The 26,993-nt window shown below is 44.0% G+C and overlaps 1 protein-coding gene and 1 pseudogene across 3 annotated transcripts in view; one reads left to right on the forward strand and one right to left on the reverse strand.

The window, feature by feature from the left end:
• Positions 1-25,193, reverse strand: part of NIM1K (NIM1 serine/threonine protein kinase) — an 85,337-nt gene extending 60,144 nt beyond the window's left edge. Inside the window, exon 1 of one of the 2 annotated variants that reach the window (XM_008992103.5) lies at positions 25,007-25,193. The gene's annotated coding sequence lies outside the window, so the exon portion shown is untranslated. Of the gene's footprint in view, positions 1-23,744 lie in introns of both variants that reach the window. The other variant, XM_002745009.6, reaches the window with a different exon arrangement.
• LOC118151561 (small ribosomal subunit protein eS24 pseudogene) lies at positions 7,337-7,868 on the forward strand (annotated as a pseudogene). The gene has a single exon (XR_013532316.1). The product of XR_013532316.1 is annotated as a small ribosomal subunit protein eS24 pseudogene (transcript).
• Positions 25,194-26,993: the final 1,800 nt, after the last annotated feature.

Consider the following 26,993-nt stretch of genomic DNA (forward strand, 5'->3'; position numbering starts at 1 on the left):
TTGCTGGTTGTTTTAAAGAGCATGGCACTTCCTCCTCTCTCTTTCATTCCCTCTCTCGCCATGTGCCACATTGGCTCCTCTCACCTTCCACCATGAATGCAAACTTCCTGAGGCCTCACCGAAAGCTGAGCAGATGCTGGTGCCATGCTTCTTGTACAGCTGGCAGAACTGTGAGCCAGATAAGCCTCTTTATAAATTATCCAGTCTCAGGTATCCCTTTATAGTAATACAAAGCAGACTAATACATAACCCAATTAAATAATAGACAGAGGAAGCTGGGAGCAGTGGCTCATGCCTGTAATCCCAACACTTTGGAAGGCCAAGGTGGGTGGATCACCTGAGGTCAGGAGTTTGAGACCACCCTGGCCAACATGGTGAAACCCCGTCTCTATTAAAAATACAAAAATTAGCCAAGTGTGGTGGCACATGACTGTAATCCCAGCTACTGACGAGGCTGAGGCAGGAGAATTGCTTCAGCCTGGGAGATGAAGGTTGCAGTGAAGATCTTGCCACTGCACTCCAGCCTGGCTGACAGATGGAGACTCTGTCTCAAAACAAAACAAAACAAAAAATACAAAAATTTGCTGGGCGTTATGGTGGGTGCCTATAATCCCAGCTATTTGGGAGGCTGAGGCAGGAGAATCGCATGAACCTGGGAGGCAGAGGTTGGAGTGAGCCCAAATTAAGCCACTGCACTCCAGCCTGTGCAAACAGCCTCAGTCTCAAAAAAAAACAAAACAAAACAAAAAAAAAAGGAGACAGAGGGCCGGGCATGCTGGCTCACACCTGTAATCTCACACTTTGGGAGGTTAGAGGGGGCAGATCATCTGAGGTCAGGAGTTTGAGACCAGCTTGGCCAAATGGTGAAATGCTGTCTCTACTTAAAATGCAAAACTTGGCTGGGTATGGTGGTTCACGCCTGTAATCTAAGCACTTTGGAGGCCAAGGTGGGCAGATCACCTGAGGTTGGGAGTTCAAGACCAGCCTGACCAACATGGTGAAACTCCGTCTTAATAAAAAAAAAAAAAAAGCAAAAATTAGCCAGGCACGGTGGCACATACCTGTAATCCCAGGTACTCGGGAGGCTAAGGCAGGAAAATTTCTTGAACCCAGGTGGCAGAGGTTGCAGTGAGCTGAGATAGTGCCACTGCACTCCAGCTTGTGCGACAGAGCAAAACAGTCTCAAAAAAGAAAAAAGCTGGGCATGGTGGCTCACGCCTGTAATCCGAGCACTTTGGGAAGCGGAGGAAGGAGGATCACCTAAGGTTGTGGGATAGAGACCATCCTGGCTAACACAGAGAAATCTTGACTCTACTAAAAATATAAAAAATTAGCTGGGCATGGTGGCACATGCCTGTAGTCTCAGCTACTTGGGGCCGGAGACTGGGGCAGGAGAATCACTTGAACCTGGGAGGCAGAGCTTGCAGTGACCTGAGATCGCACCATTGCACTCCAGCCTGGGCAACAAGAGCAAAACCCCATCTCAAAAAAATAGACAGAAGATCTGAAGAGACATTTCTCCAAAGGAGACATACAAGTGGCCAATAAGCACATTAAAGGATGATCAACATCATTATCCATCAGGGAATGCAAAACCCCAATGAGACACCATTTCACACCTGCTAGAACAGCTAGAATGAAAGAGATGGATAATAACAAATGTTGGCAAGGATGTGGAGAAACTGGAACCCTGATATGCTGCTGGTCTTTTTTTATGCAGAACTTTTTTTTTCTTTTGCATGTCCACAAAAAAACTTGTACATGAGTGCTCATTGAAGCTTTATTTGTAATAGCCAAAAAGTGGAAATGATCCAATGTTCCTCAACTGATGAATGGATAAATAACTGTACTATATCCGTACAATAGGATATCATTCAGCAATAAACAGAAATGAAGTACTGATACATGCTACAACATGGATGACCCTTGAAACATTACATTAAGTGAAATAAACCAGTCACAAAGAACCAGACTGTATGATTCCATTTACATGAAATGTTCCAAAGAGGCAAATCTATACAGACAGAAAGTAGATTCATGGTTGACTGGAGTATGACGGGAGAGAGTGGCAAAGCTGGCTAAGCAAAGCAGGGTTTCTTTTTAGGGTAATAAAAATGTTCTAAAATTGATCGTGGTGGTGTATGCACAACTCTCTGAATATGTAAAACCATTGAGTTGTATACTTTAAATGAGTGAATTGTATGGTATTTGAATTATATCTCAATAAAGCTGTTAAAATAACTAAAGGAATTAAAATGTCACATTAGAAAATATTCACTTCCTGGAAACCATCCACTCAGCTGCCCCCAAAATCCTTTTCCTACCTTGACCACATTTTTGGATTAAATGTAACTTTCTGATTCCAGACCATTTATGTTCTCTTTCTGTCATTCCCATCTCTGCCCACATTTTCCAGCCAGCTTACGTTCTCAACAGCTATCACCATTTTCATACTTTTATTTAGATCCTGCCTATTTGTCCTTGCCCAAACTGTCCAAAATATAAAGACTTATACAATCGTGGAAGGCAAGAAATCAAGATAGCTCAGTGCTTCTCTCCTCCTACTTTCTCGCTTTATGGATTAGGAGACAAAGGGAAAGAAAGTTACATGACTTGTCCGCAATTACCAAAATACTTCTTGCTCACCTCTTCCGAATCTCTGATACCCTTCTTTATTGCACTACCAAAGAAATCAAATGCACTCATCTCAAGATGTTACATTTAAACCCCCATCCTGCATCTTAGAGAAAAAAGGCAGCCCTTTTGTGTTCATGATCATTGCATCTGATTTCTCTCCTGATACAGCTTTTCTTTCCTTAATTGTCATGAATGACAGTTCAAAATTCCTACGGGGCTCACTTAGTACCATCCCTGAGCAAACAGAGTCAGACTCACCAGTTTCCATTTCCTCAACTCACCTCACAGAAAACCATGCCTGGGGGCTTCAGAAAAAGGCTCTTTAGTCAAAACAATAGCATCTCTATATTTTTAAATGCTACTGAGGAAAGAAAAAATCAATAAAGGGTATTTACATTTCTTTATCGGTATATACCTATATGTATGCCAAGACCAAAAGAATGAGTTGCTTTTTTTAAATTAAATGAATATTCATCATGATGGGAAACAGAAAAGCTTCTGGGGAGTGCCTGCCTCCCTAGTAATATATTTCCTGGAGAGCCAGGAAAATCATAAATCATGTAGGTATCAGCAGTCGTTATGAACTTTACATGAAGAGAAAATTTGTCAAATCCAAACTAGCCCTACATCTGAAGGGAGCCTAGTAAGTAATAACGTAAATCCATTAAAGAATAAGAATCATCAAGTCAAAGATCATGCAGGTCTACTTGGCTTGGGAAAGCAAAATAAACTGCTTGTTAAGAGGAAAAGATGAGGCCAGGCATGGTGGCTCATGCCTGTAATCCCAGCACTTTGGGAGGTCCAGGAGGGCAGATCACTTAAGGTCAGGGATTCGAGACCAGCCTTGCCAACATGGCGATACACCAACTCTATTAAAAATACAAAAATGAGCTGGGCAGGGTGGCGCATGACTGTAATCCCAGCTATGCAGGAGGATGAGGTAAGAGAGGCACCTGAGCCCAGGAGGCAGAGGTTGCAGTGAGCCAAGATTGCGCCACTACACTACAGCCTGGGTGACAGAGCTAGACTCCATCTCAAAGAAAAGAAAAATGGATGGGCCTTTTGCTGTATTCCAACAACTGCTGGGCCCAGGAGGCATCTGCACAGAAGACCTTCATCCTTTATGAGTGATGAAGAGAAAGGCAAATGTAATTAGGCATGCTTCCCTCCCCAGAGTGGGCAACTGATGTGCGGCTGATTGAAGAAGTGATTACACAATATTGGAGAGGCATTTAAATGTTGCTCACCAGGGACCCAGAGGGCTTTCTGAGCCAGTTCTGAGAATTACACACTGTTCCATAGTGCTTGCTAATTGACCCGGTATTTCTGACTGAAAAAATTTCCCCAAGGAGGTAAGTGAAAGCAGATAATGAGGACCTGACATCTCACAGGGCAGCTCATGAGCAAAGCTTGAGCTCTAGAGACTAGGCATTATTTAAATGCAGAAAACTACAAAGAAGACCACAGCCTGAACATAAAAAGATTCAGAATTATGCATGGAGAAGGTTTCTGATTCTCAGTTCATACCTTCCCCCACCTCTGTATGATTTTAGCCTGAAATTTAAGAATTATTTATAACTGTGAAGATAAGGAGGGTATAAGTTAAATAACCATGAGGTCCACAAAATGGGCACGTTTCTGAGAGCTTCATAATAGTTCCTATTCATGTAATTGGACATCTATTCATAGAAAAGGAAAGATATTTGCAAAGTTCAAGAAAAGTTCTGCACACATGAAAGCCCAATCGTTGCCAGGAAGGAGGGACATGAAATCCGAGTGGCAGTAGAGAATTCAAGTTCTTTCAAAGTTTACCATTTGTACTTCTGGGTGTGTTTTGATTGTTGATGATAACATTGTTTTGCCTACTTATAATTACAACAGATTTTCTTGGTTTGAGGGCTAAAAATATGCATCTATCTCCACTGTGATCTGGGAATATGGCCTGTCTCTGATAACCATGTATGTAAAAGTGAGTTAATCCTCCCTGATACAGTAAACTGGCTCAGCTGCCTGGGATGGTCGAGTCCAGCATTCCAAAACTGAGATATTTTTGGCAGGGTGTGTGGCTCATACCTGTAATGCCAGCACTTTGGGAGGCCGAGGTGGGAGGATGGCCTAAGGCCAGGTGTTCAAGACCAGCCTGGGTAACAAGGTTTAAAAAAAAAGAAAAGAAAGAAAAGAAGGAAGGAAGGAAGGAAGGAAGGAAGGAAGGAAGGAAGGAAGGAAGGAAGGAAGGAAGGAAGGAAGGAAGGAAGGGAGTCGGGGAGGGAGGGAAGGAGAAAGAGCAAGACAGAGAAGACAGAAGAAAGAAAGAGAAGAAAGAAGGAAGGAAGGAAGGAAGGAAGGAAGGAAGGAAGGAAGGAAGGAAGGAAGGAAGGAAGCAAGGAAGGAAGGAAGGAAGGAAGCAAGGAAGGAAGGAAGGAAAAAAGAAAGGGCCGGGCATGGTGGCTCCTACGTATAATCCCAGCACTGTAGGAGGCTGAGACGGGCAGATCACTTGAGGTCAGGAGTTTAAGACAAGCCTTGCCAACATGGCAAAACCCCATCTCTACTGAAAATGCAAAAATTAGCTAGGCATGGTGGCAGGTGCCTGTAATCCCAACTACTCAGGAGGCTAAGGCAGGAGAACTGCTTGAACCTGGGAGGTGGAGGTTACAGTGAGCCGAGATCATGCCACTGTACTCCAGCCTGGACAACAGAGTGAGACTCCATCTCAAAAAAAAATAATAATAATAATTAGCTGGACGTGCTGGTGTACACCTATAATCCCAACTACTTGGGAGACTGACGCACAAGAATCACTTGAACCCAGGAAGCGGAGATTGCAGTGAGTCAAAATCGTGCCACTGTGCTCTAGCTTAGGCGACAATGAATGAGACTCTATCTCAAAAAAAAAAAAAAGAAAGAAAAAACTTAAAAATGTAAATTTTTTTCAAAGTTTTGAATCCAGAAATAGGATGACTTAGGAAGAAATGATATCAAGCACCAAATAAGTAGTTAAAATGGTGACATAGTTACCAATTGCCTATAGAATACAACCTCTGGCAGAAATGGATGCTCAAACATTGATGAAAAACGGTAAATGGCATAGATGGGAACTCGTACCCTACTCTGCTCCTGGACAAACATGGAGGGGAAGCCGAAGCTACAATTGAGAATATATCTGGTACACATTCTAAATTTGCTTTTGTTTGTTTCTCTTGAAGTTAGGGCTTTTAGGATCTTGAAACAGTGCAATGAACACTAGACCCAAGTGCGTGATAAGAATGTGTTTCCCAACAGAGTCCTTGGTGCTCTAGAACACAGGAGCAATTCCAGTGACATGTTTAGTTGCTGCCTAGGGCCTTGTTTCCAGAGGGGTAGAACTGGTGTCTCTATCAGGCTGCATCCTCTCCTTTTGTCACTGAGCCACAGTCCCAGAGTGACTGAGGGGACTGGGTTATCTTTGTACAAAGGAGCCACTAAAAGGAGGACTACAGATGGGAGGAAGGAATGAGGGAGCCTGTGGCGCCCTGCTATCCTGACCCAGGGTTGCTTCTCGGAGCCTTACGACAAGGGTGCTGAAACCATGGTATGTTACAGGCTGACTCTGATCCTGAGCATTTTAAAGACTGTGGAGGGATTTTTTTTTTTTTGGTCCTCACATGAGGATATTTTAAAATCCCTATTGGAGCCTGGACTAAGCTCAAAGGATAGACTGCCTCTGCAACAGGAACAGGTTGGGACCGTTCCTATCTGAAAGGAGGCCTCTGCCATGTGTTGGGAAAGATAAGGAACAGAAACCCAGAAATGATGTGTGATCTGTTGGCCAAGTAGGAAATCTAGGTGCCATCCCTGGCCTCTACCATCCCTTCACCCAATACTGTTGATCCTCCCACTTCCACACCACCCAATCTTTTTACATTTCCATCCTGGGATTCCACAGTAGGTAGAGATGCACATGCTTTAAGGCACCAGCAGACCAGCAGCATCCAAGAAGCGGGGAATAAAAGTCTTAAAATACTTTTATATTCAATATCTGTATTTCTCAATGCATCTAGGTAATCATTCTAAGAAAAACACAAATTTGGGTTTTGTTAGTTTTATATGATTGGTTTTCCTTGAATTTTGAGTTGCATGTGTGGCTTGATGAAGGGCGATAGCCTCTAAGGGTCTTAATCCCATCCTAAGTGGATAAAAGAACCTTCTAGCATGCTTTCCTACTTTCCATCTAATCCAGCTCAATTTTATTCTCCAGGAAACCACTTTGTGTGATTATTCCAAAATGCAGACTTTACCATAGTACTGCCCTGCTTATAGGAGAGAATTAGAGTTCCACTGCATGGTCTAGAAAGCATTCAAGATCTAGTTCTTGGCTTTATTTCTAGTCTCATTTCTCATCTCCTCTGTTCCCACCTGCTCCCCTCCATATACCCTATATTTGAGATATTTCCAAATACTTGAGATCTCACAAACATCCTGTTGGGGCTTAGCAGCCAATATTCCAAAATACAGTACACTGACATGCTGAACCAAAGAAACTGCAAGCTCTCACTGACATTCCCGCTGGTCCCCAAGGTCATTCCCAAAGACCTTGGTGGATGTGGATCTTAGACAGACAACTTCTTTGGGAAAGCTGAAGTTCCTATCTACCTAAGATTCAGCCCCACCAAGGAGAACAATTGTTTTTTCTTCCCCCACTGCAAGACTAAGAATGTACCTCTTTTTTCCTCCCCGGCTGTCTAAGGATAGGCCGCCATCATGAATGACACAGTAACTATCCGCACTAGAAAGTTCATGACCAACCGACTGCTTCAGAGGAAACAAATAGTCATTGATATCCTTCACCCCGGGAAGGCAACAGTGCCTAAGACAGAAATTCGGGAAAAACTAGCCAAAATGTACAAGACCACACCGGATGTCATCTTTGTATTTGGATTCAGAATTCATTTTGGTGGTGGCAAGACAACTGGCTTTGGCATGATTTATGATTCCCTGGATTATGCAAAGAAAAATGAACCCAAACATAGACTTGCAGGACATGGCCTGTATGAGAAGAAAAAGACCTCAAGAAAGCAACGAAAGGAACGCAAGAACAGAATGAAGAGAGTCAGGGGGACTTCAAAGGCCAATGTTGGTGCTGGCAAAAAGCCGAAGGAGTACAGGTGCTGCAACGATGTTATCTATGGCTGTTGTGGATTTTTCACGAGAAACTTATTAATAAACTAAAAACTTAAAAAAAAAAAAAAAAAGAATGTAACCACACCTGATCAGACCACCCTTTCACTGTCAAAGAGACCTATTTACAGGTTAATCTCTGTTCCCTATTGGTTCATCGCCCCTCCGCAGAATTCCTTTGTTCCCTCACATAATCTCTTGCCGGGATCAAAGTCCCCATTCATTCATTCATTCATTCTTTTTTTTTCTTTGTCTTTTTTTTTTTTTTTTTGAGAAAGGTTCTCGCTTTATCAGTCCAGAGTACAATTGGCTCACTGCAACATTTGCCTCCTGGGTTCAAGCAATTCTCCTGCCTCAGTCTCCTGAGTACCTGGGATTATAGGTGCCCAACATCAGGCCCAGCTAATTTTTGTATTTTTTGTAGAGACAGTGTTTCATCACGTTAGCCAGGCTGACCTCGAACTCCCAACCCCAAGTGATCTACCTGCCTTGGCCTCCAAAAGTGCTGGGATTACAGGGGGTGAGCCACCGCACCCAGCTCCAAGTTCCCATTCTTTCTGTAACATGAAGGTGTGATGATAGATAAGCTTCTGTAACTCACTGCTGATGTGGGTCTTCATTCTAAAGGCTCTTTCTATACACATTAAACAAATTTGCATGCCTTTTCTCCTATTAATCTCCTTCATGTCAGTGACTTTTCAGTGAACCTGCAGAGGGTGAAGGGAACTTTCCCCTTCGCTCCGCTACAATCCCATGCAGTTTCATGCTTCCCTGTCTTTGTATATGACATTCCCCCTGCACACGTTTTCCTCAACTCGTTTCCCACTGATCCTCCAAATCGCTGTCCCTCTGTGAAGTCTCTGACTCCCTCCACTCCACAGTGCTGGTGCTCCCAGAGTATTTTGTGCTGATAATTGACTCTCTGTGGCATAAGTTTTTATGTGCACATCTCTCTTCACTGAGGGCAGGGATGATGTTTTCTGCATCTCTACCTCTAAACAGTGCCTGGCACCTCATAGATGCTCAATACATGTTTATGGAATCGATGAATAAATAAATAAAAACTGGTTTTACTTTGTTGCTGAGCGGAAAATTTATTTTAAATTCTTGTTTTACAAGAGATTTTTTCATTCCATTTCTTATCACAACATCTAATGGTTGAAATTCTACCTATTATTCAAATTCAACTTAAATTTTCCATTCCCCTCCCCTCCCCTCTGCTCTCCTCCCTTCACCTCCCCTACTCTCCTGGCCTCTTCTCTTTCTGATACCCTAAACAGAATTCAGCTCTTCCTCTGGTATTTACAACACCTTCAAATCCTGTCTGGTGATTCAGTTACCGTGTATATACTTGTCCTTCCCACCATAATGTGCATTTCTGTGGGGCAGGTCCTCGGTCTTATTCATTTTAAATTATGGGCACCCAGGAAGAGTGTGTAACCACTGGCTGAATTGACTTGAATTGTTCAGATGTTTTTGCAGACAGCATGAGGCCAGGTGCAGTGACTTACGCCTGTAATCCTAGCACTTTGGGAGGCCGAGGCGAATGGATCACTTGATGTCAAGAGTTCGAGACCAGCCTGGCTAACATAGTAAAACCCCATCTCTACTAAAAATACAAAAATTAGCTGGTCGTGGTGGGGATGATAATCCTAGCTACTCCAGAGGCTGTGGTGGGAGGATCACTTGAACCCGGGAGGCAAAGATTGCAGTGAGCTGACATCATGCCACTACACTCCAGCCTGGGCGACAGAGCGAGACTCCGTCTCAAAAAACAAAAGAAATAAAATAAAATAATAATAAATAAAGTCAGTATAGATAACCAGAAGATACAGAAATAGATGCTTCTCTCATAAACATCCTTTTTTGGCTAAAAAAAAAAATAACCACAAACAACTATTCTGTGAAGAAAAAGAAAAGACAAAAATGTAAAAGCAACCAAAGGAAAAAGGCAAAACCCTTTCCAGTGTTTTCTCCTGAAACAAAGGCAGGTTTGCTCCGTGTGCCTCTAAACCAGAGCCTCTCTAGCTGGAACATTTCTGAACCTTGTGGGTTTGATGAGATGCCCCATTGCGTTTGTACAACACTCTTAAGCTCCCAGTGACGCATACCTCAAATGCGGGTAGACATTCCTTAGGCTATTGAGTTGGAGGCAACACGATGTTTACAAACCAGCATTTTCTCCAGCCCGAATACAATAAAAACAACCTGATTATGGTTTTCCCTTGGAAGGCTGCCGAGGTTAAAATGATCACACCAACAGTAAGAGGCTCCATTTTCCCTCTGTTTTTATTTTTAGGTTAGTAGCCTCCAGCAGAATTTGCTTTATTTTAAAGCATGAGACATAATTCCTGTTCTATTTTCAAAACCATCTTGGCACTTCTGAATTTCTCCAAATAGTTCTGGAAATGTGCACACCCATGCACTTGCCTTTGCCTGAGTTCCTGCTCCTTGCCTTCTTCATGTTTACATTTCCCCAGGGGAGCCAAAACCAACACTAACTACCAGTGAATTAAATCTCACCTCTAGGACCCTAAAAGGTCAGTGTTTACCCAGGATTCCAACTATCTCTAGTCCCTTCCCCCAAAAGATCAAAGACTTGCAGTTAAATATCCAGCCTCGAAAGAAAGTTCTGAGATCTGCTTCAATTATACAATTTATTCCTAAGTTTTATATCCCCTATTGTCAGTTCTCCATATGCAAGCCTGGAGCCTAAAAGTCTTAAGTTCTGCTTGCCTCGGCTGAAGTCTCCCACCACTGGCCTGCGTTTGCCATTGTTCCTAATCACCCAGGGGAGCTTACTCGGACAAGCCCCTCGCCTCGCCCAACCATGCCACCTTAACTGTTCGTATGATAATGTAAATACCTCTCACCCAACCCTCCCATCTTTTTTTTTGAGACCGAGTTTCGCTCTTGTTACCCAGGCTGGAGTGCAATGGTGAGATCTCGGCTCACCACAACCTCCGCCTCCTGGGTTCAGGCAATTCTCCTGCCTCAGCCTCCTGAGTAGCTGGGATTACAGGCACACGCCACCATGCCCAGCTAATTTTTTTTTTTGTATTTTTAGTAGAGACAGGGTTTCACCATGTTGACCAGGATGGTCTCAATCTCTTGACCTCGTGATCCACCCGCCTCGACCTCCCAAAGTTCTGGGATTACAGGCTTCAGCCACCACGCCTGGCCTAACCCTGCCATCTTAACTGTTCTTAGGATAATGTAAATACCTCTCACCCAAGCCCACCACTGCAACTGAACTTACTTTGCAACACCCTCTCCCCGCAAAAAACTACCCAAACTTATAAAACCAACTCTTATCCCACTGCCCTTCGCTAATGCCCTTATCAGCCGTAGCCCACGTGCACCCAGGTGAATACATAGCCAGGGTGCCTATTTGGAAGGTCTCTTCATTCAAAGGGCACATTTTTTTTAACACCTATCATAAAATGTCCTTTCATGCCATGTGGCTTTCTATACCCACTTTTCCCTAACTGGAACACACTTGCTCTTATCTTATTCAGCCTTCAAGACCCTCCTATTTTACTTTCTTGGATTTTCTTTTTTCTCCTCCAATCTTTTTTTTTTTTCTGAGACAGGGTCTCACTCTGTCACGCATGCTGGAGTACAGCAGCACAATCATGGCTCACTGCAGCCTCAATCCCTGGGCTCAAGCAATCCTCCCTTAGCCTTCCAAGTAGCTGGGACTACAGGAATGCACCACCCATCCCGCCTAATTTTTTTTAAACTTAGTAGAGACAAGGTCTCAATATGTTGCACGGGCTGGTCTTGAACTCCTGGGCCTCCCAAGTGCTGGGTCTACAGACATTGAGCCACCCGGCCAGGTGGTATTTTCTTTTCTCTACTTACCTAGAATTAATTGCGCCATCTCAGTATTTCCACTGAACTCTGCTCACTCTTTGAACTGACAGAATATAAGTTTGTATTCTCATCATGTTTAGCCTCTCTAAGACTGACCTTCTGCTTCATATCTACTTATCTTCGTATCTTCAATATCCCCTAGCATGTAGTGCAACCTAGGATACGGTAGGCACCAAATAAATATTAGTAGCAAAAACAAGCAAACAGCAAGCAAATCATAATTTACGAATGGTGATATCATGTAAACCACAAAGTATTAGCACCTTTTGAAGGACATTTGAAAGTAGCCATTTTTTAAATGTTTATTTTTTGTGGAAATAGAGTCTTGCTATGTTACCCAGGCTGGTCTTAACTCCTGGGCTCAAGTGATCCCCCTCATCTTGGCCTCACAAATAAGCATGAGCCACCACACCCAGCTGGAAGTAGCCATTCTTTTAGTTGGTGTTAGAGTGGTGTTGCTAGCATTTTATTTGGTGTAACAGGAAAAGTATACTGAACGCTCCTTTTTTAAGCACTTAAGATATACCAGACATTGTGCTGTGAGGGAATCTGTGAAGATCGCTCCCGCGTGAGGCCCCTGGGAAATGGGCCTCGCCATACGGTGAGCTTGAGCCTGGACACAGATCCCCTGTTGGGGGAGTCGAGCTGAGGGAAAGTAGGAACCGAGAGAGGAACTATATGTTATCCAAAATAATTAACAGACATTACTTTATGGATATGAGGACTTGGGAGGCATTGTGTCTACTTTCGGCTTCTTATGGTTTATTGTCTCATTGTGTTCATTTTGGACCCGTGTTACCTTCATTGCAATATATTAACTTAAATATTTACACTTGGTAACTTACTTACCATAACTTACAGGGCGTAACTGTAACTTATTTACCATAGCTTACAGGGCGTGACTGTAATTTACTTACCTTGACCTATTGGGCGTAACCTACTTACTGGGCGTAGCCAACTTACTGAGCTTAACTTACTTACTGGGCGTAACTTGCTTACTGTAACTTAAGTACGTTAATCTGGTGTAAACAACTTTAACTTCAGAAAAGTATATAATGAAACACATTGCAGAAATAAAATTGCTGCATGAGAATAGCGCATGTAGCCCTCAGACCTCGCCTTTTCTGTCTCCTTTTTTTCCGGTGCGCGCTCTCTTCCAGGTTTGGGACCCTCTCGCTGGACAAGATTCCCGGGCTCGCGTTCAGTTCACAACAGCTGGCGCCCAACGTGGGGCGAGTCAGTTCGCAACAGCTGGCGCCCAACGTGGGGCGAGTCAGTTCCCAACAGCTGGCGCCCAACGTGGGGCGGGTCAGTTCACAACAGCGCTGCATCCACATATGCGACTAATTTAACCACCACACAAACTCTGTAAGACAGATATTAAAATTCTCACTGCCTTAATGAGATTACTAAAGAGGATAAGGTGTTTGTCCAAACTCAGAGAGCTAGTGAGTGACAAGGCTGGTCTGGGGTTTAGGTTCACCCCATTCCACTTGCTGCCTCCTTCTAATGTGCAGCGGAACATAACACCGTGAAACAGGGCACTGCCATGAAGTCCAGCATCAGCCTGGGATGGCCTGAGTCAGTGGTAGTAGCAAGAGCAGGCAACAGAATTAGAAAGGAACATTCTTTGACATGCCTTGTTTTTTGTTTTGTTTTTTGTGTTTTTTTGAGGCAGGGTCTCCCTCTGTCACCTAGGCTGGAGTGCAGTGGTACAATCACAGCTCACTGCAGCCTCGACCACCCGGGCTCCAGAGAGCCTCCCACCTCAGTCTCCCAAGTAGCTGGGACTACAGGCAAGTACCACCTCACCCTGCTAATTTTTGTATATTTGGTTTTGCCACGTTGCCCAGGTTGGTCTTAAACTCCTGGGCTCAAGTGATCCACCTGCCTCAACCTCCCAAAGTGCTGGGATTACAGGCATGAGCCACCACACTCAGCTGCACCTTACTTTTTTTTTGAGATGAGTCCCTCTCTGTTGCCCAGGCTGGAGTGCAGTGGCACCATCTTGGCTTATCCTGGATTCGAGCGGTTCTCGTTCCTCAGCCTCCTGAGTTGCTGGGATTACAGGTGCCCACCACCATGCCCAACTAATTTTTTTGAATTTTTTAGTAGAGATGGTGTTTCACCAAGTTGGCCAGGCTGGTCTTGAATTCCTGACCTCAGGTGATCAACCCACCTCAGCCTCCCAAAGTGCTGGGATTACAGGCTTGAGCCACGGTGCCCAGCCTGTGCCTTGTTTTTTGAATTAACTCTTGGAACTATCGAACTGGGCGTGGTGGCTCATGCCTGTAATCCCAGAATTTAGGGAAGCCGAGGTGGGCAAATCACTTGAGATCAGGAGTTCAAGATCAGTCTGGCCAACATGGTAAAACTCTGTCTCTACTAAAAATACAAAAATTGGCCCAGAATAGTGGTGCATGCCTGTAATTCTCCTTGGGAGGCTGGGGCAGGAGAATCACTTGAATCCCTGGGAGGCAGAGGTTGCAGCGAACTGAGATTGAACCATTGCACTCCAGCCTGGGCCACAAAAAACAAAAGCCATTGGAACTATCAATGATAGTAAATACATAAATGGCATATATTTTTTTTGAGACAGAATTTTGTTCTTGTCACCCAGGCTGTAGTACAGTGGCGGGATCTCAGCTCACTGCAACCTCTGCCTCCCAGGTTCAAGAGATTCTCCTGCTTCAGTCTACCATGTAGCTGGGATTACAGGCGCCTGCCACTATGCCCAGCTAATTTATGTGTTTTTAGTAGAGATGAGATTTGACCATGTTGGTCTCAAACTCCTGACCTCAGGTGATCCGCCCACCTCAGACTCTTAAAGTGCTGAGATTACAGGTGTGAGTCACCATACCTGGCCTATATCACTCTTTATTCCCAACTTTGTAGTTGACTTGTTATCCCCATTGTAAGTACCCAAACTGACTTGATGGAACTCTATATAATCCTGCGTGACTGGATTGCAACCTATACAGCTAAAGTCCAAAATGGTTCATGATTAGTATAATTATTGTTAAATGAGTCCAAATATCTCAAAAAGTTACAAATACATAAAAACACATAACAATACTTGGTGTATATTTTGTGTGTGTGTGTGTGTGTGTGTGTCTATTTACACCATAGAAGAAACAAGCCATATCTTAAGTTAGAACCACAACTCTGATCATCTTGAAAGAGAACACCTGTGGAAAGTTAAGCTCAAGGGATGGAGACCATCCTGGCCAACATGGTGAAACCTCATCTTAATAAAAATACAAACATTAGCACATTAGCCGGGCGTGATGGTGCGTGCCTATAGTCCCAGCTACTCAGGAGGCTGAGGCAGGAGAATCACTTGAACCCGGAAGGTGGAGATTGCAGTGAGTGGAGATAGTGCCACTGTACTCCAGCCTGGTCAATAGAACGAGACTCCATCTCAGAAAAAAGTATGACCAAGTAGAATTTCTTCCAAGAATGTGGCTTAATAATAGAAGGAAGGTGGCCGGGTGCGGTGGTTCACACCTGTAATCCCAGCACTTTGGAAGACCAAGGTGGATGGATCACAAGATCAGGAGTTCAAGACCAGCCTTGCCACGATCATGAAACCCCATCTGTACCAAAAATACAAAAATTAGCTGGGTGTGGTGGTAGGTGCCTGTAATCCCCGTTACTCAGGAGGCTGAGGCAGGGAATTGCTTAAACTCAGGAGGTGGATGTTATAGTGACAAGGTCTCACTCTGTCCCCGAAGTTGGAGTGCAGTAGCACAATCATAGCTCATTATAACTTCAAACTCCTGGGCTCAAGCAATACTCCTGCCTCAGCCAAGTAGCTAGAACTCCAGGCATGCATCACCTCGCCTTCTAATTTTTTTTTTTTTTTACTTTTTAGAGATAGGGTCTTGCTGTGTTGCCCAGGCTGGTTTTGAACTCCTGAGTTCAACCAGTCCTCCCACCTCAGTCTCTCAAAGTGCTGGGATTATAGGTGGAAGCTACCATGCTTTGCTGCAAACACCTTTTAAAATACTGAAATATTGGCTAGGCACAGTTACTCACACCTGTAAGCCCAGCACTTTGGGACGCCAAGGCAGGAAGATATCTCGAAGCCAGGAATTTGAGGCTGCAGTGAGCTATGATCATGGCATTGAACTCTAGCTTGGATAATAGAGCAAGACTCCATCTTAAAACAAAAATCCCCAAAAATAAATTGTGCAAAATTAAATACCTTCTTTATAAAGTCAGGAAGAAATCTAGAATGCCTGCTAACACTGCTTCTATTCAATATTTATTGTAGCCTCTAGCCAATCAAAGAAGACAAGAACTAAATATTGAAAAGAAATAAATAATATTGTTCTTATTTTCAGACTAAGATTTTGAACATAGGAAACACAGGAGATTTGTAAACTGCTCATAAACTACCACAACTAATCAGTGAGTTCAACAAATACTACTGGAGACCAGATTAATGTGCAAATTCCATAACACTTGTCTTCACCAATAAAAATCTGGTAATAAGAAAATGTAGTACTAAAACATGTCCCACTTACACAAGTAGCAATAATATTCATAAAGTATCTAAGAATAAATAAGTCTGGGAACAGTGGCTCATGCCTATAGTCCCAGCAGTTTTGGAGACCAAGGTGAACAGATCACTTGAGCCCAAGAGTTTGAGACCAGCCTGTGCAAGATGGCAAAACCTCATCCCTATTATAAAAAAAAGTTATCAAAGAAAATTTTTAAAAAGGAGCTAAGACATAAATAGAGACAATTATGAAAGCTTACTAAAGAACATGAGAATCTGATGGGAAAAACATAGCACGTTTAATAATCATAAAGATATAAACTCTCCCCTAAATAAATGTAATTAATATCAATTAAAATCTCAACTGCTAGGCTGGGCACAGAGGCTCCTGCCTGTAATCCCAACACTCTGGGAAGCCGAGGCAGGAGGACTGCTTGGCTCAAGAGTTAGAGACCAGCCTGGGCAACATAGAGCAACTCCATTCCTACAAATAATGTAAAAAATTAGCCAGGCATGGTGGCATGTGCTTGTTGTGTCAGGTACTCAGGAGGCTGAGATGGTAGGATCACTTGAGCCTGGGAATTAGAGGTTGCAGTGGGCTATGAATGTGCCACTGCTCTCCAGCCTGGGCAAAAGAGTATGGCCCTGTCTCAAAAACTAACTAAATAAATAACTAAATAAATAAAATCGACAGCCAGGCGCGGTGGCTCACGCCTATAATCCCAGCACTTTGGGAGGCCAAGGCGGGTGGATCACGAGGTCAAGAGATCGAGACCATCCTGGTCAACATGGTGAAACCCCGTCTCTACTAAAAATACAAAAATTAGCTGGGCATGGTGATGCGCACCTGTAGTACCAGCTACTCGGGAGGCTGAGGCAGGGGAATTGCTTGAACCCAGGAGGCGGAGGTTGTGGTGAGCCAAGATCTCGCCATTGCACTCCAGCCTGGGTAACAAGAGCGAAACTCCGTCTCAAAACAAAAAACAAAAAACAAAAACAAAAAATAAATAAAATCTCAACTGCTTTTTTTTTGTATGTAGATAATGCTTTTTTTTTTTTTTTTTTTTTTGAGACAGTCTTGCTCTGTCACCCAGGCTGGAGTGCAGTGGACTGATCTTGGTTCACTGCAACCTCCGCCTCCTGAGTTCAAGCAGTTCTCCTGCCTCAGCTTCCCAAGTAGCTGGGATTACAGGCAACTGCCACCATGCCTGGCTAACTTTTTGTATTTTTAGTAGAGATGGGGTTTCACCATGTTGCCCAGGCTGGTCTCAAACTTCTGACCTCAGGCGATCCACCTGCCTCGGCCCCAAAGTGCTGGGATTACAGGTGTGAGCCACTGCACCCAGCCATGTGTGGATATGCTTAAGATGGTATATTTAGTCTCGTGTTCTGTAACACATACATATAGACAGATCTGCTTCAATTTCAAGCTGTAGATTGGTACACCTGCTCTCATCTCTAAACCTTGGTACTGCAAATATTTTCATACCTTCTACAAGAAGTATGAGCAAAACTGTCACACATGAGTCATTCAGAACAGCCACAGAAGGCTATTTTTTTTTTTTTTTTTTTTGAGATGGAGTTTCACTCTTGTTGCCCAGGCTAGAGTGCAATAGCGCAATCTTGGCTCACTGCAACCTCTGCCTCCCGGGTTCAAGGGATTCTCCTGCCTTAGCCTCCCAAGTAGCTGGGATTACAGGCATGCATCACCATGCCTGGCTAATTTTGTATTTTTAGTAGAGATGGGGTTTCTCGATGTTAGTCAGGCTGTTCTCAAACTCCTGACTTCAGGTGATCTGCCCGCCTTGGCCTCCCAAAGAGCTGAGGTTACGGGTGTGAGCCACTGTGACTGGCCAAAGGAGGGATTTTTTATGGAAAGTTGAGACTAACTCTGGTAATGTCACCATAGTTCAATAAAGAAGCACCATAGATTAATATACTCTATGACTATTGTTAAAAGAAAAACCTTGGCCAAATTAAGTTTAACTGAGCAAATAATTATTCATGAATTGGGCAGCCTCCCAAGCCAGAGTAGGCTCAGAGGCTCTAGTACAGACACATGGTGGAAGAAGACTTATGGACAGAAAAAGAAAAGCGATGCACAGAAAATGAAAGTGAGGTACAGAAACAGCCAGATTTGTCACAGCTCAGCGTTTGCCTTATTTGAACACGGTTTGAACAGTTGGCCACCTTTCATTGGCCAAAACTCGGTGATTGGCACAAGAGTAGGCTACAGTCCGTTAGCAACTGCATTTAGGTTATAGTTTACAATGTACAGAGAAACTTCTAAGCCAAACTTAAAATATGTACAGAGGCAGCTTTAGGCTGAACTTGATTTAACACTGTAGATATTCTAAAATGTTAATAACAGTAGCATAAATTTAATCCTAGAGCAGGAAGAATTGCTCTCCTTGGGAGTTGAGTGGAGCCTAGAAGGAGCTATGGTGAGGTGGTGGGGTTGGGGGGATGGTGGAAAGTGGTTAGGAGCAGAACTAAAGGCTGCCAACAAACATTCCAGCAGAAGCAAAATAGGCATGGAAAGGCTGGAGTTGAAGAGCAACTAGCAATAGAATGTGTCCAGATGATGAGGAGCCTCTGAAAATCTCAGGACATGGAGCCAGCAGCAGGTAAGCTGAGCATGGGAATGAGGCTTTCTAGGGACTACTGCTCTGCAATTTGAACCAGGTATGTTGTGAGTTCATTGAACATTGTAAAATAGCCCTAAATTCAGAACGAAACAAATCTTTTTATCCCTTGTCAGTCTTTCCTCCTTCCCACTCATCCAGCACACCTGTTTTCACACTGACCTTCCTGCCACGCTGCTTAGAAAATGGCAAAAACAAATGGCAATCTATTTAACTGGATGTGAGGCACTGCACAGTCTTATCTCAGTTTTCCTCCGCAATCTTACTTCTTACCATTTCGTTAAACCAAATTAACCTGAGGCTCCAAGCAGACTGTTTGATGCAGTTTCCCTAGATTACCCACGCACACTAGGGGACTTGTAGGGGACCACTGGGCCACTGGGAGGGGCCTGTAGGATTATTTAATCTCACATTTTGTATTGGAATAAACAGACCCAGAGGGGTAAAGAGACTTACTAGTTAGTGGCAGGAACAGACTAGAACCATTTCTTTTTTTCTTTTTTTTTGAGACAGAGACTTCACTCTGTCACCCAGGCTGGAGTGCAGTGGCATGATCTCAGCTCCCTGCAACGTGTGCCCCCAAGTTCAAGCAATTCTCCTGCCTCAGCCTCCCGAGTACCTGGGATTACAGGCGACTGCCCCTGTGCCCAGCTAATTTTTGTAGTTTTTAGTAGAGACAAGCTTTCACCATCTTGGCCAGGCTGGTCTTGAACTCCTGACCTCGTGATCCACCTGTCTTGGCCTCCCAAAGTGCTGGGATTGCAGGCGTGAGCCACCACGCCGGGCCACTTTTCCATTTTTTAAACTGGAAGTAACTGTCCAACCCAGTTACTTCCCTTGCCTTGGTGTTACACCTTCCCAGTATATTTTCTCTCCATCCCGACCAGCTGACCTCAACTGTTTATCAATTCACACTCATTTCTTTCCCTTGTAAACTCAGTGTACCTCCTGTCTAAACTAAACAGGCATTTACTGCATGTAAACTTGGCTTGTTGTGTATTTTATGGTTGTGTTCTAGCTCTCTTATTCATAACCACTACTTAATGAGAGCCTACAATAAATAGCAAGTGCTCAATAAGTAGGGTGAACATAGAATGGGGTGCTATTAATAATCACACTAGGACAACATGTGTAAACCAGGGTTGCACGGACAAACTGGGACATATGGCCACCCTATCAATAAGTGATGGTGTGGCAGACATCACTGCAGGCTGGCTCACTCAACATCACTACTAACTCTCTTCTGTTTTCCTTGCCTTCTGTTATAGTAGCTGGTGAGCCCAGTTTCCCCTTCAACCTCAAAGATAGGGATAGCTCTGAGACACAGTTTTGTCCAGTAAGACCTTAGTGTGGCGTTTCTGATAATTAGTGCTTTCCTGTTGAAAGGGGATAGTTGCAGCTAGAGCAGCTCCTTTCCTTTTCTTCCTGTGTGGAACTTACAGAGGAGTAGTAGCCACCTAGAGACTACGAAGTGATAAATATGAGGGCAAAAGGAAGGATAGCAGAACAGAAAGATGGGAATAAAATAGGTCTCTGATGGCAGCTAAAGCAAAGCTATTAATTGCTCATCTAGACCTCTTCTTTGGCAAGAAAAATAAACATCTAGTTAAGTGGAAGATTCTTTAGTTAATGGCAGCCCAAAACATTCCTATCTTAGAAGAATAGTCATTATTATTTTATTTCAACTACTTTATACATATTTTAAAAAATCTTTATAACAGCTCTAAAAGGTGCCTGCTTTTATCCTCATTTTTCAGATGAAGAAATTAAGGTTCAGAAGGATTTGGTAACTTGTCCAAAGCCATACAGGCAATTAACATCTAAGTTTAATTTCAAGCCCAGGCCCGTCTGACCTCAGTCTGTGCAACAAAAGAAGACCCTGTCTCAAGAGAGAAAAAAAAAAAAAAGAAAGAAAGAAAAAGAACCAGCAACATAAGCTAATTATTCAGACATAAGGAGGTAAGTGATCAAACAGCCAAGAGTTCCAGCCTGGCCAGCATAGTGGAACCCTGTGTCTACTAAAAATTCAAAAATTAGCCAGGCATGGTGGCACACACCTGTAATCCCAGCTACTCAGGAGGCTGAGGCAAGGAGAATAGATTGAACCCGGGAGGCGGAGTTTGTGGTGAGCCGAGATTGTGCCACTGCACTCCAGCCTGGGGAACAGAGTGGGACTCTGTCTCAAAGAAAATAACAACAACAAAAACAGTCAAGAGTCCAAATGATTGTTTGTATCCAGAGAATGGAGCTGTTGTTTTAGTTATAAGCTTATAATATGTTCTCATAAAATTAGGTGAATGCATTATGTATATTTAAACAATTTTTTAAAGCAAAAAGAAAAATTTCAGATGCAGTTATGTAATCAAGTCTATCCATATATTATCCCAACTAAATGATTCCAACAAATAGAGATGCAGAAAGCTTGGTGGTGGCCTAAGGATTAGGGAGAAAGGTCTAATGAGCAGCTAGTTCAGCAGACCGGAAAAGAAATCTGCCTAAGCCCACACCACTGGGATGGGCGGCAGGGAGCCATAATGAACTAAGGTCTGCTGCTCAGGCCTCCCAAGGATTCTCTAAGTCCAGAATTTTGCTAAATAGGGCACTTACTGATTTCTGGAAAAGCATCAATGTTCTCTGTGGAAGATGAAGAGTGACGTTCTTTTTAGTTTCCTACTCTGCAACTTGGTTCTTCTTCTGTGCAACCCCCTTTCACTTGATGTTTTTTACTGTCATTCTATTAATCTGCTTTCTCCTCACAATTTTTTCCCCTTAACAGTTTTATTTTGCTCTCTCATCTTAAATTCTTCCCACTATCCACACTCTGAATTTCTCTAAGTCTTGGCTAATTAATGCTCATATTCATAGACTTGTCAGGCACTTAGATGTTTGTCTCAATTTTCCAAGTGGTTAGCTGAAATCACTTTTTTTTTTTGAGTCAGAGTCTTGTTCTGTCTCCCATGATGGAATATAGTGGCATAATCACAGCTCACTGCAGCCTTGAACCTCCCAGGCTCAAGCAATCCTGTTACCTCAGCCTACCCAGTAGCTGGAGCTATAGGCATGCACCACCATACTCAGCTAATTTTAAAATTTTTTCATAGAGACAGAGTCTCACCATGTTGCCCAGGTTGGTCTTGAACCCCGGAGCTCAAGCAGTCCTTCTGCCTCAGCCTCCCAAAGTATTAGGATTACAGGCCTGAGCCGTGGCACCAAGCCATCACTTGGCTTTTGAACACAACTTATCCATCTGTAAAACTAGCTACTATTTCTCAGGATGCTGTATAATAATGGCTAAGCTAACCTTGAAGTTCTTGAGAGAAAGTAATTTAAGAACTATGTTGTGGTTAATTCAAGTTTTAGACTATTATCTTCATAAGCAATTTGAATATTTTCTTCTTCTCCTGAAAATTAAAACTTCAATTCTAGAGACCTTTTTCTAGAATGACAATATGAAATGACAAAATACAGAATGAAACCAATTTTATGAACAGTCTGTTCTTTCATCAAATAAAAGAAAATCAACCAATGAATTAAAGCTTTTTAACCCTAGAGACATGCAGTGATTGGATTCAAAGAATGAAGTTGGATTTAAGGTTATATTTTAATTTTTAAGTTTCTCAAAATGGAACTATATACGAGACTAAAAACATTAACCTACTAAGACAAAAATCTTTTCTTTTTTTTTTTTTTAAATATATAATAAGTCTGGCAAGCGCCTGTAGTCCCAGTTCCTCAGGAGGCTGAGGTGGGAAGATCCCTTAAGCCCGGGAGTTTGAGATATGCCTGGGCAACAGAGCGAGACCCAGTCTCTAAAAACAAAAGAAAAGTAAAACAAAACTGTAAGTTCAAGGGCTTCAAACTGTCCAATCACATGCTATCAATGTTAGAATTCAAAGCTCGGAAATTGTGGATATGTAATGAATTACGATTCTTTAACGAAACCAACATTTGCTGATAAAAGTATTTGAAATGGTACCACTACTTGCCCCAAATTAAGCCTTCTCAACTAAAAATCTAGGGTTAAACCAAGAATATAACGGGCTGTATGACCTAACTGTAGTTTTTACTGAGGAATTTAGATTTCATATAAACCCGTCTTTATTTTAAATGTAAGTAGAAAAAAAGCACACACCTCAAACCAAATATCCAATCCATATTTTTTCCTAACACAGAAGGAGGCTTCTCTGAAGGTTTTTCCAGGCTTACCACTTAACAGTGGTCCAGCCAAAAATAAACCCATGAGGGTTTACTAGGCAAATTCAATTGCACACCAAATACAGGTCCATGGGGAGTTGGACTCAGCTTTTTCCCCACTAGCCTCTCCCAGGACCCCCACCCACATTCCTCATCTCCTAATTAGAAAGCTCATTAGGATTTCAAATTTAAATGCTAAATGGAGAAGGCGATCTGGACTCAGGCCAGGATTCCTGGAACATCTAACACCCTCCTCTGTCCTCTGTTCGTGCAGTGAGCTGTGGGAAGAGAGCTGGGCTGCATGACTATTTGGGGCCATTTAACATGCTGGAGGGCAGTGTTTACTCTCATTTGTCTGAGAAGGAAACTGCGTTGCACAGAGTGCAAACTCTGAAAATATAAAAAAAAAAAACAACAGCATGCCTTGGATTTTAGTACTTTAAGGGAATAAGTAAGTACATTTTCACAAACTCAATTATTACCATAGTGACACTAGGGTACATGAGAAAGTCCTCTGAAGAACAGTTCCTGGTTCTAGCCAGTCTCTCAATAGTGCAGGGCGACTTCTTCAGTAACCATGACAACCAGACTTAGAAGTCCTGTTGCAACACTAACAGAAACCATCTTTTGAAGCGGTTCTGTAAATCGCATTTAATACTGATGATGCCAGCTTGTGTGATACATATTTTTCAAACATTAAAAAAATCTTATTACCATAAACAAATATTCACCTTAGATCCCCATTTGAAATCTTGACTTGGAATCCATTTTTTTGGTCTGGTTTTGTTTCCCTTTTGGATTCCCGCGGCCTCGATTGCAAACGCGATTTGTGTAATTTCCAAACTTGTCTGAACTGCACGGGTGAGAGCTTAGAAGGTGATTCATTCGCTCTTGTTTCGAAACGGGGTGAGGAATGGGGTGGGGGAGGGTGGGGAGACAGAGAGCCCTCTTGTCTACTATACTCAGGAGGACGAAAACAGGGGAGAGAAGGGGGAAAGAGAGAGACGGAAAGGGAGAAAGGGAGGGAGGGGGAGAAAAGAAGGGGAAAGGAGGAGAAAAGGAGGGAGGGAGAACAGGAAAAAGAAGGGAAGGAGGGGGAAAAAACGGAAAGGAAAAAAGTGCCGATAGCAGAATCTTCGCTGCCCATATTAGGGATAAAAGCACCTTTATTGCCTTGACCTTTCCATCTGCCCAGATGTGTCAGGCACGCAGAAGCTGGTAGGAATCGATATTTTAAAGACCCAGTTGCGATCTCTTCCTGGTCGTATCAAGAAGTACTGGAGCTTCTAATATTCCTGGAGGGATATCCAGGAAGAGGAAAAGAAGCTCTTCCTGATTTTGTGGGGTCTTCCAATAGAAGCACATTTCGGTGGGGAGAGTCGCGGCGTGGGGTGCAATGGGCCGTTTTGTTCCCCTGGGCCACCGGCGTTAGATGTCGGTTCCCTCCATCGCCAGCACCGGCCGGCGCGCGTGGGGAGGTCACGCAGGTCCTCTGCCCTTGTAACAAGCTATCTAGATTTGGGCTGGTGCCTTTGGGCTTGGTCCAGCGCACCCGCTGTGCGCAGCGCAACGCGCTAAGCTGCCCTCTTTGGCTCACGTGTGGACGTGCACGCAGACAGGAGTGTCCACACCATACAGGGACACGGGTGCACACACGCGCACACATAGACACGGGCGCCGCACATGACACGGGCACCGCACATGACACGGGCACACGCGCGCGAGCAAGCCCTCGCCCTGGCCCTGGCTCCAATGCCCTCGCCTCTAGCGTGGATCGGCCTGGGCTGGTGGCGGGCAGGGGGTGGGGGAAGCGCCCCAGAAAGCAACTAACCTCCTGACCCCACTTCGCAGGCACCCCGCGGCAGGACTCCCTTTCTGCTTTGGGTCGCGGGGAGGAGAGGCGCCTCCTCTCCAGCCACCCAGGTCTGCAGCCTAGCAGAGGAAGGGTGGCGCGGTGGGGTGCTGGCTGCAAGCCCTGCGTCCCCTCACTTACCTTCGAGGAGAGGCCAGCTCGCGGGCTTCTCTGCGCGGCGCCGGGCAAGGCGAGCGCAGTGGTTTCCGCTGGAGCAGGCGCGGTCGGTGAGTGGATGTCCCGAGGTGAGGGCACCCCTGTCGCGCCTGAGGCTTCCAGAGCTGTCAGGGGCGGCGGACCTGACCGACAGCGGCCCAGGGCAAACCCCGCCCTCCCGCTTGGCTTCGGCCCCTGCTCCGCAGCGGGGACGGAGACGCCCCGCAACGTTTCCCGAAGGACCAATCCGGAGCAGGGGGCTGGCCCCGGGAAGGAGGGACAGGAGGCCGGTAGGGCACCCGGACGCCGGCCTGGACCTCGTAGGCTGATTTCCTATGGCAGCCAGGAGGGAGGGGCGAGAGAGAGGGGACGCGCGGCGCAGGGACACCCAGTGCAGTGGCTCCGGGAGACGGGTGGGCCTGACGCAAAGAGGATCCCTTCTAGAGCCTGAATGGGAGCGGCGACACGGCAAAAGCGGACTGACACAGCTCGCACCAATGTACTCCTCGTGCTGAGCGGTTTCAGCGCTCCAGCAAGGGCTTCCATGTCCTTGGAAGACTGTGACCCAGTAATCCTCCCAACAGAAAGGGGGTTTCCAGCAAACCACCGTCACAGCTCCTCCGGGTGGGTGGAGCAGGGTTAGGTTCTGCAGAAAGAAGTGCTCATGCCCGGATTCCTGGCATACATCAGGTTCTCTTGGTGCCACTTTGTCAGTGGGTCCCTAATCTCCTGCTACGGAGATACTCTTAGCTATGATCCTCAGATGCTAAAGCTTATTTTTCTAGTTTACAAACTAGAAATGCCATCACTAGATTGAATGTAGAGTTGGAAATGGGAGTCAGAAAATACTAAAACATACAGGTTATTTACTGAAGTTTAAGCCCTTCCTTTTACTGAGCAAAGGAAAAAAAAAACTGAGTTCACAGGAGTCCGTTAACTTATTAATCACACCGCTGATTAATGGCAGAGCCAGGACTAGACACCCTAAGTCATAGTTCTGTGAGCTTTCTTTCTACTTCCTCCTGCTCCCCATCCTGTATTGATTGCCAGAGCAATATTTACAAGAGCAAAGGTGTTGAGTAGCAAAATAACCCATGTCTAAAGTTCTTTTACGGTAGAAATTAGGGAACTCCAAAATTCCTTTTTTGCGATTTACCAGGCATTGTAATAAACATTTTACAAAGAGTAACGGATTAAATCCTCACAATAACCTATGAGTTAGGTACTGTTCCTGTCATCCTTGTTTTGATAGATGAAGAAACTGAAGCCCAGAAAGGTTATAGGATTTGCTCAAGGTCACACAGCTGTCAAATGCTGGCTCTGGACTCTAACCCAGTTCGTTTGACTTCAGAGTTGGTGTTCTTTATTACTTTCTCTCTGCCACCTGTTTGTGTGATGATTAAAGGGGTCAGGAACAGGAAGGGCAAGAAATAAAAACCTTGGACAGCTCCATGCACTGACTGTTGAGATTGGAAAGAAAATTAAAAGAACCTGAAACAATTGCTCTCTTGGCTTCTGAGAGTGGTCATCTACTTATGTGGAACAAGGGTTCTCTTGAGAAAATTTGTTTTTAAAGAGACATCCCCTCTAAACAAGAGGGCTTTGTTTTGTTTTGTTTTGTTTTTTTAAAGAGTAATCTTTAAAATAGTACATGCCATTAGTCTATTTTCTTTCTAAAGCAATAAAATGCAGGGTAAAACGCTACATATTTTTAAAAAATATAAAAGACCCCTTGAATTCATGAACATAATAATACACAGAATAAAATTCTATACAGAAATTGCCTAGAAACCAAGATCCTCAAACGCCCAGTTTGACAGCGGCTATCTGTTGCATAGGTCCTCACAATCACATCCCAGAAAGCATGCAGTAGGTTCTAGTAGCTTAAAAGGTTAAGACTTTAGGCTAATACTATCACCTTTCGAGTTAGGATTTCAACATATGAATTGGGAGATACAAAAATTTAGTCCAT

The sequence above is a fragment of the Callithrix jacchus genome, chromosome 2 (genome assembly GCF_049354715.1).
Source record: "Callithrix jacchus isolate 240 chromosome 2, calJac240_pri, whole genome shotgun sequence".
NCBI lineage: Eukaryota > Metazoa > Chordata > Mammalia > Primates > Cebidae > Callithrix > Callithrix jacchus.